The following is a 17,734-nucleotide window of genomic DNA, read 5'->3' as shown; positions in this document are numbered from 1 at the left end:
AAGAAAAAAAGAAAAAAATCATTGAAATGCATTATAGCAGTGAAACAACTTTTCTATTTTCTAGCTTTAGGATAAAAATTCCAGTTCTCCATCTAAACAGTGAATTTCTTTTATACAGACAAACTGCAACTGACTTTAAAAGTATTTGAAGCCCCTACAGTACAGTAAAACACATTGTAGACTATCAATTAAGAAGTTCACAGTGCTGCCCAGTCTGATCAATCAAACATTTAAAGCAAGAACCTAAAACTGTATCTGTCAATCTGTATTTGCAGCTAAAGCCTGGGTTGCATTCATGTCCGTACTTTAACCAAAATTATTTATTTAATTGGTGTCAGTTCCTAAACTAGGAACTGTGTTTCTAAAAATTACCCCTCCTCCAAATCCCTTCACTTACTGTCTAAACACTTTTTTTATTATTATTATTTGTTAAGCCCTAGTATAACTCTATTCCACAAAAAATACTGCCTAAAGTCTTCCCTGTTCACACAGCAGAAGGATGAGCACACAACCCCAGTTATTGTTTGTTTTTTTTTTCACTTTGGAATTGTCTCCAAAGAAAGAACTCCAGTAACTAAGAATCCTGCCTCCTGATGTCCAGTGAAGAAAGTGATGAACAGGAATGTTGGTTTGCTCATGCTTCCCATAATTAGAAGATGATATAAGAATATAAGTAATAAATACAAATAGTAATATTACTGCTACTAAAAATATAAAAGTGTTGATGCGTTCTGCAAAGATATAACCATATAATAGCAAGAGTTTTGTATATTTCAGATGGAATAAAAATGAAAAGGAAGAATATAGAGGAATGAAGAGTGTTGTATGCATAGGTCTAAACTAATGAAGAATAGCAATTTCCAAAGGGTACTAGTTGTACTTACCTATCATAGAGGAATTTCTAGCAAGAATTTTTAGTTCTCTAAATGACAACTTGTGGATTCTTCATTCTCCCCCAGAGCACCTCAAGAATGCTGTCAAAAACTACTGAATACAGTTCACATGAAAAAAGATCCAGTAATATTCACAGTGTTAATAACTCAGTGCTATACACAGGCATTTACATTCACTGCATCAGCTACTGTTTTGTTTTTTTTTTTTTCCCACTTGTTAGGAAAGTTAATACCAAATTCTGCATAAAAATACAATATAATTGGATCTTTTGACTTTATGATTGTAATTTTATTTCAGTCTATTGCATTTGAAATCAAGCAAATGATGAGTAATCATGTCATGGTAACAGTATTTAAATACAAAGCAGTTATTACTGATACAGACAGTCATGAAATTGACAGTGAAACATTACATTTCTCAAACTTTATTTTATACTAGTATGGAAATAAGGAAACACTTCATCATTATAGCAGAGGAAGCACAGCGTCGCAGATGTTGCAATGTGAAAGATCAGTAGACAGTGATGGCTCTTAAAGGGCTTGGCAAATATTAAGACTTGGACTACCATGGATTGAGAGCAGCCCTGACCAGAAGGACTTGGGGGGTTCTGATGCTTGACATGAGCCAGCAGCGTGCTCTTGCAGCCCAGAAGGCCAGCTGTACCCTGAGCTGCAACAGAAGAGGGGTGGCCAACAGAGAGAGAGGATTGTTCCCCTCTACTCCTCCCTCATGAGGCCCCATCTGCAATACTGCACCCAGGTCTGGGGCCCTCTGTATTAGAAAGATGTGGAGCTGTTGGAGTGGGTCCAGAGGAGGGCCATGGAGATGATCAGAGGGCTGGAGCATCTCTCCTATGAAGACAGGCTGAGGGAGATGGGCTTTTTCAGTCTGGAGAAAAGAAGGCTTTGGGAAGAACTCATTGCAGTCTTGCAGTACATGAAGGGGACCTACAGGAAAGTCTGGGAGATACTTTCTCAGACACTATAGAAATATGATAAAGAATAATAGTTTTAAACAAAAAGAGAGTAGATCTAGATTAGATGTTAGAAGTACATTTACTCAGAGGGTGGTGAGACACTTGTATAGGTTGCCCAGGGAAGCTGTGGATGCCCTATTCCTGGAAGCATTCAAGGCCAGGCTAGATGGGTCCTTCCTGCCCTGCCCACGGCAGATGCATTGGAGCTCAGTAATCTTTAATTTTTCTTCCAACCCAAGCCATTCTATGATTCTATGTTTCTTTGATTCCATGTTGTCCTGGAGTATAATAAAGACAGAGAGTCTTATTCTTTCTGTAGTCAGTCATGCCCAAGAACACCTTCCCTGGCAAAGCTGTGCCCTATGACCAAGGAAACTATAAAATGTCTGTAAGAGTCTTAAAATAGCAATGCTAAAATGAAACACCAAAACCCACAGAACTTACATTCTCATACATATTAATAAAACAGAAGTTTCCTGAAAACTATTTTTGAGGAGTAGAAATTGAATAGCAATGCAAATAAGTACCCATTTTCAGTAATTGTTGTGAAACCTGTCAAGACTCTGCACACAAGTTGCTCAGCCCAGTTTAATAATTATCATACTTGAACATGTATGTTATTACGAAAACCCGCCTTTCAATCAGTTCAAATGCTGCCTTCCTGAAGACAAGCTCTATTGTTTGGCATGATTTTCTGATAAAAAGCTTGTTTCAAAGTTCTTTAAGAGAAAGATCACACCGCATTTTAATTCAAAGGGTTTATGAACAATGTATGTCTATTCTTGTTTGAGAGATACCTGGCAACAATGCTGCAAAGAAACTCCAACCCAACTGTCTGTGTAAAAGATAAGCAGATTTAGCAAAGCATTCTTCTATCCAGGATTGCAAGAATCCTGAAAAACTACCAGCTTCATACATTAACTGTTTATTTTGGAACACCTATACCAACAACCACAAAACATATTGCAAGAGTGCTAACTACTCATCTGCCTTACAAAATTGATTTAAATTGGAGAAGAAATAAAAGGAAATGAAAACAAACTGTCCCACGTAGAACAGCAATTTGAAAAGCAAATTCTGTCAGTACCATTCCACTCTAGCATGTCAGCTTTCTACCAAACTGCGCTTTTTCTTGATTTTTTTTTTTCGATTTGTATTTTCCTTGCATTCCTTTACAGAAAATTAAAAAAATCTATCTTGCTCACTCACAGGGAGCCCCCAGTGTAAAACAAATAAACAAACAAACAAACAACAACAAAAAAAACAACCCACATGCCCGGTCCCAGAAAAATTACCAGAAATTTGTTTTCTCTAGCTTACACAGTACATGTTAAATTTCCATTTGGATTTTGAACTGCAAGCAGGCAAAGTTCTGCAATGTCTCTCGCTATGCTGCTATCCAGCTTTTTCAGAACTGTTTATATTCTTACTTCTATTCTTATTTCTTCATTGCACTTTGCTGTACATAATCAGAGCTGTCCATTATCTTTCTAACATTCGTAGTCATTCCAAATAACTTTGGTTTTCCAGATACATGGCTATCTTACAATAACACATATGTGTACTATCAGGAGAACTTCTGTTCTTAGTGATCTGTAAATACTTTTTATGTATGGTGGTATCATTTAAGTTCATTAAGTTGTAGACTTGTTCAGCTGTTCCATTTGTCTTTTTTTTAACAAAAGCCCTATTAGGTTAATAGTGACCTTTCTCAGTTTCTCCAGATGTTGATGTGGAAGTGCAGAAGGATATGTTAAGCTCTCACCTCATACATCAAAGTTTTTATATTTGTTGTTGTATTTCTTGCTGCAAAGCTTTCCAGGTAAAAATATTTTGTAGTTATCTACAGACACTATTTTCATCCTTAGATTCCACTCTGCAATGTTTGTTGAACTTGCTTGTGTAATCAGCATTGTGGAAGACTTTTTTTTTGGAAAAGCTAAATTTTTATCAAAGCGACTGTCCATGCCTTTAGCAAGGTGCTCCCCTGAGCCCTCAGTTATAAGAGTTACATTGTACTTGTGTCACTTAAACCACTTTGTAATATTTTTATACTAAGTGGCATTGGAATTTCCTTGATGTTCAAACATATCCTTGTAATCTGGAACACCTGTATAATAAAATGCAGTGTCTAGCAGTGCAACAGCATCTTTTTCAGGTGTATTTATTATTATGCTGGCCCCTACAACATTAAAAATTACCACCAATTTGCATGACAGATGATTTAAAAACAATTTCTTGAAATAAATGTTCATCTATTTGTCTTCATTGCCTAAAGTTCTATATTCTAGACTTATTCACCTCGTAGTTTCTATTGTCTTGTTGGTGCTGTAACTTTGCATTACATAGCTTTAGTCCCTTGCTGTTTCCTTTTTGAATATATCACGCTAAAGGAGCCTCTGCAACTCAACAAAGGTACTGGCAATTCAGGACTATATCTCTTGTTCATTTACATTTACTTCTTGAATTTGTGTTTTATGAGCTGTTAGTTCACAATTCCAAAAGCAAACATTTTTATATTACGATAATCTGTACCAGCAAAAATCTCCTACTCTGAATCACTGCTGACTTCCTGATACTGGCTGCACCACCTTAGTATTCTCACAACAATTTTCATAAAGGAATAGAAAGGATCTTACGTTCATTTTTCATGATGTTATCTTAACAATAATTTTCTCTCTTTTGGTGTGTGTGCATTTTTATACATATGTTGGATATATTCCTCATTTACTTTCACTTCTTTGGGTTGTTTGATAAACTTTGTCAGCATCAGCTTTTAGAGATGAGAACATTTTGTATCCCTCTGTGGTCTTGAGTCCACAACTCAACTCAAGAACCTGTTACCTAATTTAACCAAATTAACTCATTTTTAATAATCACAAACATCAAGCACTAGGCAGTGGCTGGCTAATGCTAAAGAAAGATCCATGAATATAATTATATTTGGGGAGAGAGAGAATGGATCACTTTCAAGATGGCAAGTAACTAACTTAGATGGTCACTAACATGACTACTCTGATTTTGCTTTCTTTTTGTTCACTGCTACTCCAACATCACATTTTTTTCCACTAGAATGTAAAGCATGTTTATTTTCTCTTTATTAGACATCTTTTTTAGTATAATTATACAATGTTTTTATTACATAATAATTACATAATAACCCTTACTCATCATTACATCTCTTTCCTATCACTCTTTGCATTAATTATGCATTATTTTTCTTTGTATTAATTTTCATCTTGGAATACCTGGATTTGCAGAAGCTGACTGACTTCTGACAACATGAATGGCACCAAACACACAAGAGAAGTCTACACCAGTGCAGTGCTTAGGCTCAATTCCCCTTTCTATCAGCCAGATCCCAAAAGTAGAGCTCTCCTAATTCCATACACAAAAGTGGCACACTCCCCATGAAACTATCCATTGAAATACAGGCCTTTAACACTGGCTCATCAAAAGGGGATGTCATCGGGATGCTTAAAAGGAAATAACCTCATTAAAATACCTCATATAATAGAATTGGACAGACATGCACATTTCCATCATGTTTCAGACACGCAGCGGGATAGAAAAACTCACAGCTAACAAGTTATGGAACAAGTGGTACCTGCCACTGTAACCAGCCAAATGCTACCACTACGCTAAATAAAACTTGGAAAAATTTGGTTGAATAACAAGCAAGCTCAGCATGTTGAAATAATAAGGAAGTTTGAAATTTCCTCTCTCATTTGGAGTGTCTTTGCAGAAATATCAGCTGGTATCTACATCAGACTGTGCTATGTATAGCTTTGTTGATTTATGGAGGTCTTCAGATAGCACGCACCCGGTGTTTTGCTTAAATTGAGTAACTTATACATAAGCTACCTAGCATATCTGACACATCTCTGTGGAATGAGGGAGAAAACTACTTTTTCAAGTTGAGGCCATTAAAAATGAAACTTGTTTAATTATCACACTGTGGTAATTTAAAAGACTTTAAAAGAATTTCTCATTATGAAAGCTATGCTCCAGACTTCCAAAAGACAACTTCTTGCAATGCAAAGCAAAGAATAATAATGAAGAGGGAATGTATTATTTCATTCCGATCTCCACAGCCAATACTTTTTTTATACTATTTTTTCAAAATATACTTCCTTTGAGCTTTTCTATAATGTTCATTTTTAAAAAAATGGTTACTTTTGGTATTCAAAAGTGGAAATCAGATGGAAATATGAAAGCAAATGGAAACATTAAATAAGCAAGTAAGTGTTGTTTTTTAAATAGTCCAAGTTGTTTTAACATTTCAACTGCTTACTTCACAGACTACATACAGATCTCATCTGGGACATTTATTTGCCAACTTACAGCCAGTAAATGTCCAATTAGCACTTCTTTTTTAATGATATAGAATAGAGTTAGAAGTTAGATGATTCACCTCACGTCATATTAGAAAATCTGTGGCAGATATCCAATTAAAACTTGGTCTGATGAAGAAAGAGATACAGGCAAGTAGTAATCACTCAAGGAACACCTCAGTAACACCAGTGTGCAGTGGCTGTTATCCATCATATTGAGTTATCTCATCCATACAGCTTGCTTTCCTCATTCCCTCTCAACATGCACAAAATTTGCTCAGCTGTGAATGGGAGAAGGTGAGCAAAGCAGGAGAAAGGAATCAATACCACTTCTGAATAAATAAGTACACAGTTCTGATAAATCAAAGTTGCTGATGGCACGGAGTTCGTGTAGTAATAATTCAAGTACATTTTGTTAACAAAATACTAATGTTCCTAAAAATGCTGAATGCAAAACTGCCTGTAGTACTGCGTTCTCCATGATGCCAACTGGTTACAGAGAAGTGTTTGGCATTCCTAATCCTGCTCAGCATTTCTGCAAATCTGCAGGTTTTTGAAGTCACAAGTTTCAAGGAAAGAAGTCACAGATCTGCAGATAACAAAAGAACTTCTGAAAACCATTAGCAAGGCTTCTCCTTTAGCAATAAATACTGTGTGTATGATGAAGGGTTTACTTTCCCAGAAGTGCTTATGAGACTTGAGACTGCACAAAAGGGCTGTGAAATGTGTTTCCCTCAGTTCTACTATCAAGCTTTTCCCTAAGGACCTTTGGGCTTCTGCAGTAGCCAAACTTCCCTGGAACAGGAAACTCTATTTACACTGATGTCTTAAAGGCTGGTGCTCATCCATAAAAGGGAAAAATAATAATATTTTTAGGAACTGCATTTTTCTTAACCTTTAACAGACCACAGTCTGAAATGCACTATCTGTAGCTGAATTTTCACAACACTAAGAAAAACTATTTCTAAATAAAAGAAACAAATTATTCCCCGACGTGCTTGCAGCATTCTAACAAAATGCAATACATTGGCAGAAATGTAGGACAGAAAAATGCAAGTTAACTTCTCAGTTTTCACTCTCATATGAAAGAAAGGGCATCTATAAACAAATTGACTAAAAAGAACAAAATATTAATAACTTTTACTGGCATCTTTTGTAATTCAGGTGCAAAACCTCTTTCGGTTTTGAAGTGAGTGGCAAAGCTTCTTTCTTACCTACCTACTCACAGGGGAGAATAAAAAACCTCTTTGGAGAAGAGGCCTTGCGAGAGATTCGACTAGGAATTGAATATAACCCTCACAATGGCAACTCCTGACTATAGAGATCCTGTAAAATCTGTATCAGGTGATAAACAACAGTAGTAGGCACTGCAAACATCAATTAAAAGTAGCTTTTCTTCCCTACCTCTATTATGTTTCCATTCCTCACCACTTCTAATAGAGTGTTATTTCACAAAGAACATATCTAATTTTCATCTGCCAAACTTCTCGATATTCAAAACAAATAAACAAAAAGCCATTTTATAGACAGGAGAACAGTCAAATAAAAAGTCAAAAATGAGGATTTAAAAAAAAAAAAATCGAGCACCCATTCACTGTGACTTCATGTAAATCTTAAGATGTGTTTCATTTCAAGAATATCTTCTTGAAGATATCAGTTTTGATTTTCATTTCAATAATTTCAGTACCAAGCTCAAGCCTTCCTGTATTACTCTAGTTTATAACCATACCCTCTGTCTTTCCTTCCCAGTAATGGCTTTTATCTGCTGAGTTCTTTTCTCTTCCTTGATAACAACTGAAGTGAGGGAGACCGCCATTTACAAGGCTGTGAAGTTGCTGTAAAACACAGCACACTTTACAAAATATGGAAAGTAACATCACCTGTCCTGTGCAGCATAGGTGAGCCAGAGGTTGCTTTAAGATCGTGAGAAATATCCTTCTGAAAAGCAGACTGAGTTGCACAAGTGCTACTGAAAATAAGCTGGACCGTTCAATGCTACAGGCATTGGAGCTTCAGCATAAAAACCTGAGCTTTTGTTTTGTTGTTTTCAATGGAATTTCCTTAATCGCTATTACTCTCCTTCCAAAATCAAATCAAGTATTCAGTAAAATAAGGTACTTCAGGTTTGGATGCTTATAAATATTTTTACATAAATCTACCTTCGAAATATTAATAAAAAGGAGTTTTTAACTACATTGTTAAACTCCACTTAGTTCCACTGAAGAAACTGTAATCTGATTACAAAGTGAAGTTGCATCCCTGAGTCTAGCTGCAAACAACAGAGAAGATAAAGGAGCTGTTACAGTAGCATATTCTTAGTGATGATATTGCTTTGCATTAGATCCATTATTAACAATTTCTTATTTAAAACTGAAAGTTGAAAAATGCCATCGGCTTACTTAATAAGGTATTAACAGTACCTATAAGACCTTCTCCAAACCATACTTTAATGCAAGATCTTTTAACTCTTTAAGGTCTACGACTTCTCAACTCCTTCAAGTTCTGGACAGTTCTTGGTCTCTGATGCCTGGAGACATCATAGTTACATTGTAGGACAGTACAGAAAGAAGAATAACACAGGGGTTCTCCATGACTTTCTTTCACTATTCACAAGGACTTGACAATGTAATGTTTTTCATCTACCATCCAGGAAATGAGTGAGATCCCTAAAAATAACCCGGAATATCCCAAGGTGAATAACTGTAGATCTATGAAGAAAAAAATCCATATAGTTTAACAGGTTTCTTTACATTGGCATTTATCCATCTCTGTCTTGTTCTTGTGATGAATTCTCTTAATTTTCCCATCTGCATCATCACCTCAATTCTACAAGCTCTTCAAAGAAGCTGAATAAATTTTTCATTACTTTCTATCTCTACATGCTTGTTTAAAGCTAAAATTTAAGAATAGAACTACATTTTAAGAGAGTTAAAAATGTGCAGGATTTCTGAAGCTGATCAAAGGTGGAATATGGTAATGTCTATAAGAAGAAAATATCTGACATGATACATATTTCTCTTTCTAGATAATTTCCTTCAGAAATGTAACAAAATATTTAAGATGCTCTGTTTCATGTGTAAAATAAATTTAAAAGCAAACAAACAAAAAAATATAACTAGAAACCTCACCACTGAACTCTCTTCTCTGTCCCGTCTCCTCTCTGCTTCAAGTTCTAAAAATATCTGCAAGATGAGAGATGTGAGTACATCCAGTGTAACTGCATTATCTAGATTCAGCTCTGTATTAACCTGGACTAAATTTCTGTTCAATCAGATGTAAAGGACCTTTGTCACCTCTGACTGAGGTATTGAACTTCGTACAATGTACATTGTAATCCCAAATAAATTCTTTTTCCAACCAAAGCTAGCAGACAAATTCACACATAATGTAACATTGCCAATTTCAAATTCTTACTGGAGATAAATTTGGACTAGGGATTTTAAAGTAGTTTCATGTATTCCATCCTCCTGTAGAATTGTTTTATGGGAGTCTTTTTAGAAGGTCAGTCATTTCCTCTTCCTTTTATTCCCTCATTCTTTCTTATCTTAACTTGTAGTGATGTGTTTATAATAATAACTTAGTGATACACTGTTTAAGCATCAGGAACCATCTAAAATGACTTCATCAGACACAAGAAGATGGCCTTTTGCTCTTGTCCTTGACCTGGGAGGTAACAGCAAAGCAGGCCTCACTAATAATGTTCCGTAACATTGCCATAAACTGCCTGTAATAACAAGATCTCCTGAGAACTGAAAAAAGCTTTTGGGTTTGTTTTACAGTTTTCCTAAAAACAATCTACATCACAACTTAAAAATAATTCCTAGAATTTTCTATTACAATATTTCAGCTCCTAACTGACTGAAAATAATAGCGTCATGAGTCCAGCCATTTCCCTTTCCTGACTATCCATCAGAGGTCAGTAATACTCAGTGCTGTAAGGATTTTGACAAATTCAGTAGAAGTTATTATTCCTCTCTTGGGAGAATATTCTATTTGAAAAGAGGAGTAGAAGTATAATACGGCTTTTTCCTTCAGACGTAGAAATGATGATCCTAATGAGCAATGATCTCAACACATCTATGGAAGTCTTTGTGAAAATTACAGCACAATACTGCATGTGGTTGTACAAAGGACACCATGAGGTTGGGATATGAATTCCAACCTCTTTTTAAAGTGTGCTATGGAAAAATAAATAGTAATTCACAAATATTATAACAGCAGCTGGGAATCATGAACGTGGAGTTTTAGGAGCAAAAGAAATATTCCTTTCCAGAATGTGAAAAGATATCCATTTCTCTGGACCAGAGACAACTTTATGTAGCATTCACAGTAGGGGTACACATTCTACCTTTTTCAAAAGACAGAAGTTCCAGAATCAAACATCTACTCTTCTTTTGCAGCCCACTCCAACATGGGTTGAAAATAGGCTATTTTGCAGTCCATGCTTCTACCTCTTGGCTACTTCTACCTCTGGTGTCACCAAGTTTCTTCTTTCCTCACAGAAATTGATTCTCTCCCTTCCTTTGCAGCTGCCCAAGAAGTCAGACCTTACTCAAGACTGAAAGAAAAAGCCAGGAAGTGCTAGAAAAGCTAAAGATAATGCATCTCAGCAGAATGAGTCTACTAGATCACAGCATCCTCAGGCCTCCAAAACTCTCAGAAACCCTCTGTCAGATGGATACCAGATGATTCCTTACCTTTCCCACCTGAAACTCTGCTTTTCCCAATTCAGAGCTTCAAAGTATTCGTGGATGCCTCCTAGCCCTTTTCTCTCCTTCCATGTTTTGTCCAGTGCTGTAAACACCAAGTTTGCATACAATGTTCAAAGGCCTCATATCAGCTCTAGCATATCACATGGAGCTGGCATTTACATGGACTTGATTCCTCCTTATTTCTATCTAAAAATATAACGTAATAGCTAAAATGCATTGATATTTAGAAAATATTGTATGTAGACATGATACAGGAATAAACTCAGTCATAACACAAGTCTGCATTACAATCCAAAATGTAACCGAAACTTGTGTTGACAGACAGAAGTCAGTTTAAAACAGCCTAAGCCAGGTATCAGTGCAGCCTGATAACACATACTTCAACATCAGCTGTTAAGCCAAACTAAGCCTCTAAGAAAGCAGTGGCTAAATCCTGTGTTACCAGTTCCCGTACTGGTTACATGAAAATAAGCTTAAGTACACTTGAATGAACAAACATGACTACTTCAGAAAGATTGGAAGGCATATGTAGGCAAAATAAAGGGAAGGAAGGAGTCACAAATACAACTCATGTTATAATACATTCCTCTGCAGAAGGAACAAAGGAAAACTTGTCCCCCTTAATTAAATTACTTCTTGTATCCATAATCTGATCAATGTACATTTACGCAGGTAGTAAGTGCCACTTCTTTTCATAGTTCACAAATATTTCTCTATAGACCCTGTAAAGATATTTCTGACATATATTCTAATGGAGATATTAGTCAAATATGACATTCCGTAAGAATAAATGTATATCTATGGTCAAACAGTAACAAAATAAAAATCTGCAGGAGATTGGGTTTATACACACTTTATGCACAACACTAGGTTAATGTAAACATATCACTGCTAACTGAGCTGACAGAAATCCAGGAGGGAAGGATTTCATAGGTCAGTGGTAAAGCTCTCCTTAAGATTTAATTCAAGAAAAGAAGCATTATAAGTCTTCAGACTGAAAAGCAAAACAAAATGAAGCCGAATCAATGTCATAAAGCCTTCAACTCACTTGCCTTCTGAGAAATGGTTGCGGCTTCCCAAAGATAAGCACTGTCTTTCATTCAGACAGTGAAGCTAGAAAGCAATAGCTGGTTTCTCACTCATTCAAGCAGACTTAGCAAAGACCTATCACCAGTCTTGCACATATGGGCTGTTCAGACACTTCTGCATGGAACTGGCCAACAGACATACTTAAGAGGTCCAAACCACAATGGAAAAATGCAGAAATCTATTTACATATTAAATATCTACCCGTTGCCCAGATTATCACTGCAGACAGATAGAATAGCAGTTATTAAGCTAATTCGCATCATTGACATGAGTAAAGTTACAAGGACAATCAGACAGAAACTGAAAATAAGAGCTCTAATCTTCATGAACTACCTACTTCAAAGTGACATTGATATGGCAGTCTGAGAATCATTGAAATTACACATTTTTTATGATTATAAACTGGTGAAAGAACTATCCAAATGGTGCGTGTTATCTGGTGAGCCAGAAGCAGCCATGGATGTGGCTTTATGCTGTTTTTCAGGCAATTTTCAGATTTTATTTTAGACACCACAGAAAATGAAGAGGAACTCAGAAAATGCTTATCTGGATAAATCCTCTGCTGAAAATGTTTTATTTTGAATATACCGGTGGGTATAAATATTTTTTGCATTCTATAATAAAGCCTACCAAAAAAAAAATCACATCAAAACTGGCATTTCAGAATGGGGAACTAGGTAGTCTGATGGAGAAATAACAATGAAGAGACTACACTTCCAACAGTAATAATGTGTGAAACAACTTCCTGATAAACTTTTTGTGAGGAAAAAAATTTCTTTTAGTAGTAAAATTAATTTAAACCAAGCTGAATGATCTCATCTTCTTGGCATGCACATGATTCTAAAAGTACACTCAGGTTTGTGCATACAGAGAGGTTACACAGATTCAACTGCAGGAATGAGTTCTAAGTAAACCAGTAATATATATGAAGACACCTGCTACTAAATCAGGTTCTTCATTTCTATATCAAGGCAACTGAAAACTGTATTCATCTAAGAAGCTACTTTTCTGTACTTTACTCATTCTGAGCCATTCATCCAATAGGATTGCAGAAAAATAAATTACCTCTTAAAAATCTATAAATTTTCATTGAAATCTACTAAACTACTCTATACTGAGAACAGTGGAGAAATTAGTAAAAATATGTACATAAAAGTGATGGGCAAGGAATGTGTGGTGGGTGACACTGAACTCACTGATAAAACACCTCAGGATAACCATGATCAGTTTAGAAGAAGCACAGAATCACAGAGTTGTAGGGGTTGGAAGGGACCTCTAGAGATCATCGAGACCAACCTCCCTGCCAAAGCAGGTTCCCTACACCAGGTAAGCAGGACCTCAATTTTCTAGGTCTCACTTTAACATCTTGTGCAGTGGTTTGACTACACGTCTAGGTAGCTGATTTCATCATCTATATCCTATATTTTTATTTACAAGCATCAGTGCATGGAAGATTAGTCATACAAATGGGTCACAGAAGTAGCACAACACACTTCCTTTCTGCAAATGAATTTAGGCAGTAATCAAATTGTAAGTATATGGAAAATATGCAGTGTTCATTAATATCTTACAGAAATCAAGACTGCCTTACTCCTTTGTACCAATGGGCACACAACACACCTCTCACCTGAGTAAGACACAAAACAGAATCAATATCACTTATGACACTCTATCTTGGGCTTTTTCTCATTTTTTTTGTTAAAGAAGCTGCGTGAGATAAAAAGCTATTTTCTAGTGATTCTGCCACCTTTCTCATTTATGAAATAGTTCACATTAAAAATGATTTCCAATCACTTCTCAAATCCTTACTATCATTAAAATCAAGCCAAGAACAGGACTGATTTCAAATACGCTGTTCCTTTGTGCATACATAAAAGCAACATCTATTGCAAAGAGGTGCTAGATCATTAAAAATTAAAATAATATACTTTCTTAATGATAAAAAAGAACCTAATCATTATGGAATTTATACCTTTTCTACTGTATGGCTGTGCTGATTTTACAGAACCTGAAATAGAAGCTCATTCCCTTTCCCTACGTGACTCATGATCTTGTCAATCATGACAGAAGAGACTAAAAATACAATACATTACTGCACACAGCGCCTGTAAATCCCAGGAAAGAAGTTGCTTTAGACATTTATACAGCAAGTCTGGCGGCGACCGAGTGCTGGTGAGTGTGTCAGCGAGCAGTTGGAAGGCGGACACTCTGTGCCGCTGCTCTGAGGACAGGAAGCATTGAGAGTTTCTGTGGCGATGCTTGGCCTGAGATAACACCATTGTGCGAGCCGGCCAGCGGCCTCTCCCAGCGCTGGGAGCCCCAGGCCTGGCGTCTGGCGGCCTGGATGCGGGCCAGGCTGGGCTCTGGGCGCTGCAGGGAGGACGGCTGGCCCTCCGGCCACACCTCGCCTCGCAGAGGAAATCTGGCCACAGCTCCAGACTTTATGACTTCTTTTTTACGTACGTCCCCTCTTTTTTTTTCTCTCCCCTCCCCCCCCCCCCCCACTTCATTCTGGTGGCATTCACACCGGGCTCTCGGGGAACTATTTAAAGTTGCAAGCAATAAAGAGCTAAGTGACAGGATTAGTCAAAAAGTCATACTTTGCTACTCCAAAATGCACGTTACACTCCTCTCACGTTTTAAACAGTGCTCTTCACTGTCACCATTATGCTAAATAAAAGATTCATTTCAGGAGGAAAATTCCCCAATCTTTTTGTCGCTTACTCCCTTTAATTCTCCCGCGTTTAAGATATATGTTCTGTTTAAACGAGACATTGTTCTTAACACACAAAGGAGTTCAAGGATGTGGCATCAGTGTGTTTCCATTCACCATGAGTTCTAGTGGTCTTAGATTCCCAGAAAATATCACGTTTGTCCCAGCACACTGTACTGAGGATATTTTTAAATTATGGGCTTTCATAATGCTGAAACAAAGATTCAAATGTGAAAAAAAGCTGTCCCTTTACAAAATTTGTGTGGGGGAAAACAACAACAACAACAAAACCTCCCCACAAATACAATACAGGACTGCCAGAATCAGCTGCCTTTGCTCCTGAAAAGCAATATCTTACAATCTAAGTAGTTTCCCCAAAAGCAGTGCTTGTATGCCTTTCATACGTACAATTACATACAAACTTAAGTGCTCATCATGCTGGATTTAAGGTTCTCCTGAAGCAATGTGTGGAAATACCAACAAATGGAACAACAGGAAATAAAACAAATTAGAGACAATGACAACATTTTCCTTTTCAAAAGTGTGAGATATTTATTAAAATCTGTGGATACTGGTGTAAGACTAGGAATAATTTTTATATCAATAATAAATGAATCTATTCCTGTTTTCACATTAAACAACCTCAGTATGGAGTACTTCACCTTATCATAGCAAGAGTTTCAACAGGTGAGCTACATTCCTGCATACACTTAATAATAGGCTTCTGTAAAATATTTTTATAAAGTTATACCAATTTATTATGTATTTAACAAGTAAAATTACTACAGCAGCAACATTTCCATTCTTAAACTGCACATGCAAAGGCGGACTTGCATTTAAGATACTATATTTAACCTGATTCTACAAAGGTAGAATAAGATCTGTTCCATGAGAGGTATAATCCAGACACACAGGAGTACAGCACAGAAAATTCAAACAGTTATGACTGAGTAAATAACAGCTTGTTTTGAGAGAAAGATCTCAAAAATAAGTAATGGCACTGACTTTAAATTCAATGCTTAAAATATTTTTAAAATACCTTTAAACTTGCTTTTTGAATTATGAATCTCTATGATATGCATCTCCAAGGTTCACTATAATCAAGAAGAGTATTTTATTATGACAACTTTCCTATTTTTCAAGTGACACTACACACAGGAGAAAAGTTTCAAAGGAAAACCAAATAACTTATTTAAAGCTTTGTTTGATTAAAGAAGTATTGTTATATTCCAGAAGAATGTAACAGCAATAAAACGACTTACATTTCTAGCCAAATAAAATTCATATAGGTATCAAAAAGTGACTCAATACAAACCTATTTAAAATTTAAAATGTTTAATATGAATTATGTTCATGTTGTATCAACATAAAGTACTTAAGAGAGTGATGTATGTTAAAAATGTGATGAGTAAATCTAGACATTAACGTGACACATCCTACAACTCTCATTTTTGGAGATTGCTCATTTAAAAAAAAAAACAAAAAAACAATACAAACACCAAAACAAAACAAACCATTGCTTACTTTTGAACAATTAGGATCCAGAAATTCATATTCAAATTTCTCAGTTTCTCTAAAAGTTGTAGTAGATATGACATGTCAAAGGGTTAACCTCTTCCTTGTCACACATGTATCATTATTCAGTGACAACACAGAAAACCTGTTGGCAGCTTAGACATGACCTTGGAGTGACCCAGCTACATTCACTTCTGTGATTGTCTCCTCTGGACAGATCCACCTGGTTGTCCAAAGATCCAGTAAATATTTGCATGCACCCAGTGAGGAAGTGGCACTTTCAGTGTAGAGCTGTTAACAAGACACAACATCTCAGCTCTGAGTCAACACTGAAAAACAAACAGTGGCTGCTAGTGGAGAACGTCAACTTTCATATAACAGCCAGCACTCAGCTACTCATGACCATGACCTACACGCCTTATCGCATTTCGATCTGCATTGTGAAGGCAGAATCTACCTCAGTGGCTGCCTACAGTGCAACCTGTGTAGGCTCTTTGGCCCTAAAACAAGCTCATTGATTCTCCTCTCTGTGTTTCTTCCTAATCTGTTCCAAACTCTGTGATGGAAGAGAGAGGTATCTGTGGAATCGTTGGTATCGAAAGCACATGCCTGCAACCCAAGTGCAATCACATACATCACACACATTAGTGGTAGGAATTAGGCTATGAATGAAGAGTTAAGCTGCAAGAAGCACTATAAGCTTCAGCACTGAATAGGTTGAAATATAGCCCAATTTCATGAAAATGCTGAATACAGCATTTCACCACATCTGCTTTTCTGTCCAGCAAAAAACCTATTTAAATACTGTCACAGTTGTTTTTTGTTGTTGTTCTTTGTTTGTTTTTTTAAACTGAGCTCAAGATCCTAGTTTGTCTTGGAGATCTACTACCTATTCTTTTCCACTTAGTGAAGAACGAGCAAATTATTCATTCTGAACAAATACAGGATACCTTGTGTCCTAGTAAATTATATGTTAGCCAAATAATTAAAAATGCTTTGCTGAAGGGAACTTGCTGAATAAGAACTTAAACTGTGGGATTCATAGAGTTAAGAATCTAATCTGAGCCCAAAAGAATTGAACAAGGGTCTTGCAAAATCCTTAACTAAGATTTGATGTGTTATTTTTATTAGTTGTTATTTTTTTCTGCAGCTTCCTGCATAAAGCATTTTGGGCTGCAGTTTCATATTGATATACTAAAAGTTTTCAGCAATAAACGACTTTACCAAATATCATAATATCAAGGTCTTCATACTATCAGCTTTGACTTGGAGTAAAAGTTAATTGCAACTGAATTATCAGAGAAAGCTCAGAAAGTACTGTCGTTTTCCTTTCCCAATCTGTTTCAGTTACATAAAATGAAGATTTTCATAGACTGACAAAAAACAACACAATATAGTCTATGCTGTGCTAAGACATCCCAGGTTTGTAAAACTTCAGTAAAATCCCATTATAGTTTTTGGCAGATTTTGGATCCCCACTTTAGCAACACCAAAAAGCCAA

The sequence above is a fragment of the Meleagris gallopavo genome, chromosome 3 (assembly GCF_000146605.3).
Source record: "Meleagris gallopavo isolate NT-WF06-2002-E0010 breed Aviagen turkey brand Nicholas breeding stock chromosome 3, Turkey_5.1, whole genome shotgun sequence".
Taxonomy (NCBI): domain Eukaryota; kingdom Metazoa; phylum Chordata; class Aves; order Galliformes; family Phasianidae; genus Meleagris; species Meleagris gallopavo.
The sequence above is the reverse complement of the archived record's forward strand: the minus strand, read 5'-3'. Positions refer to the sequence as shown.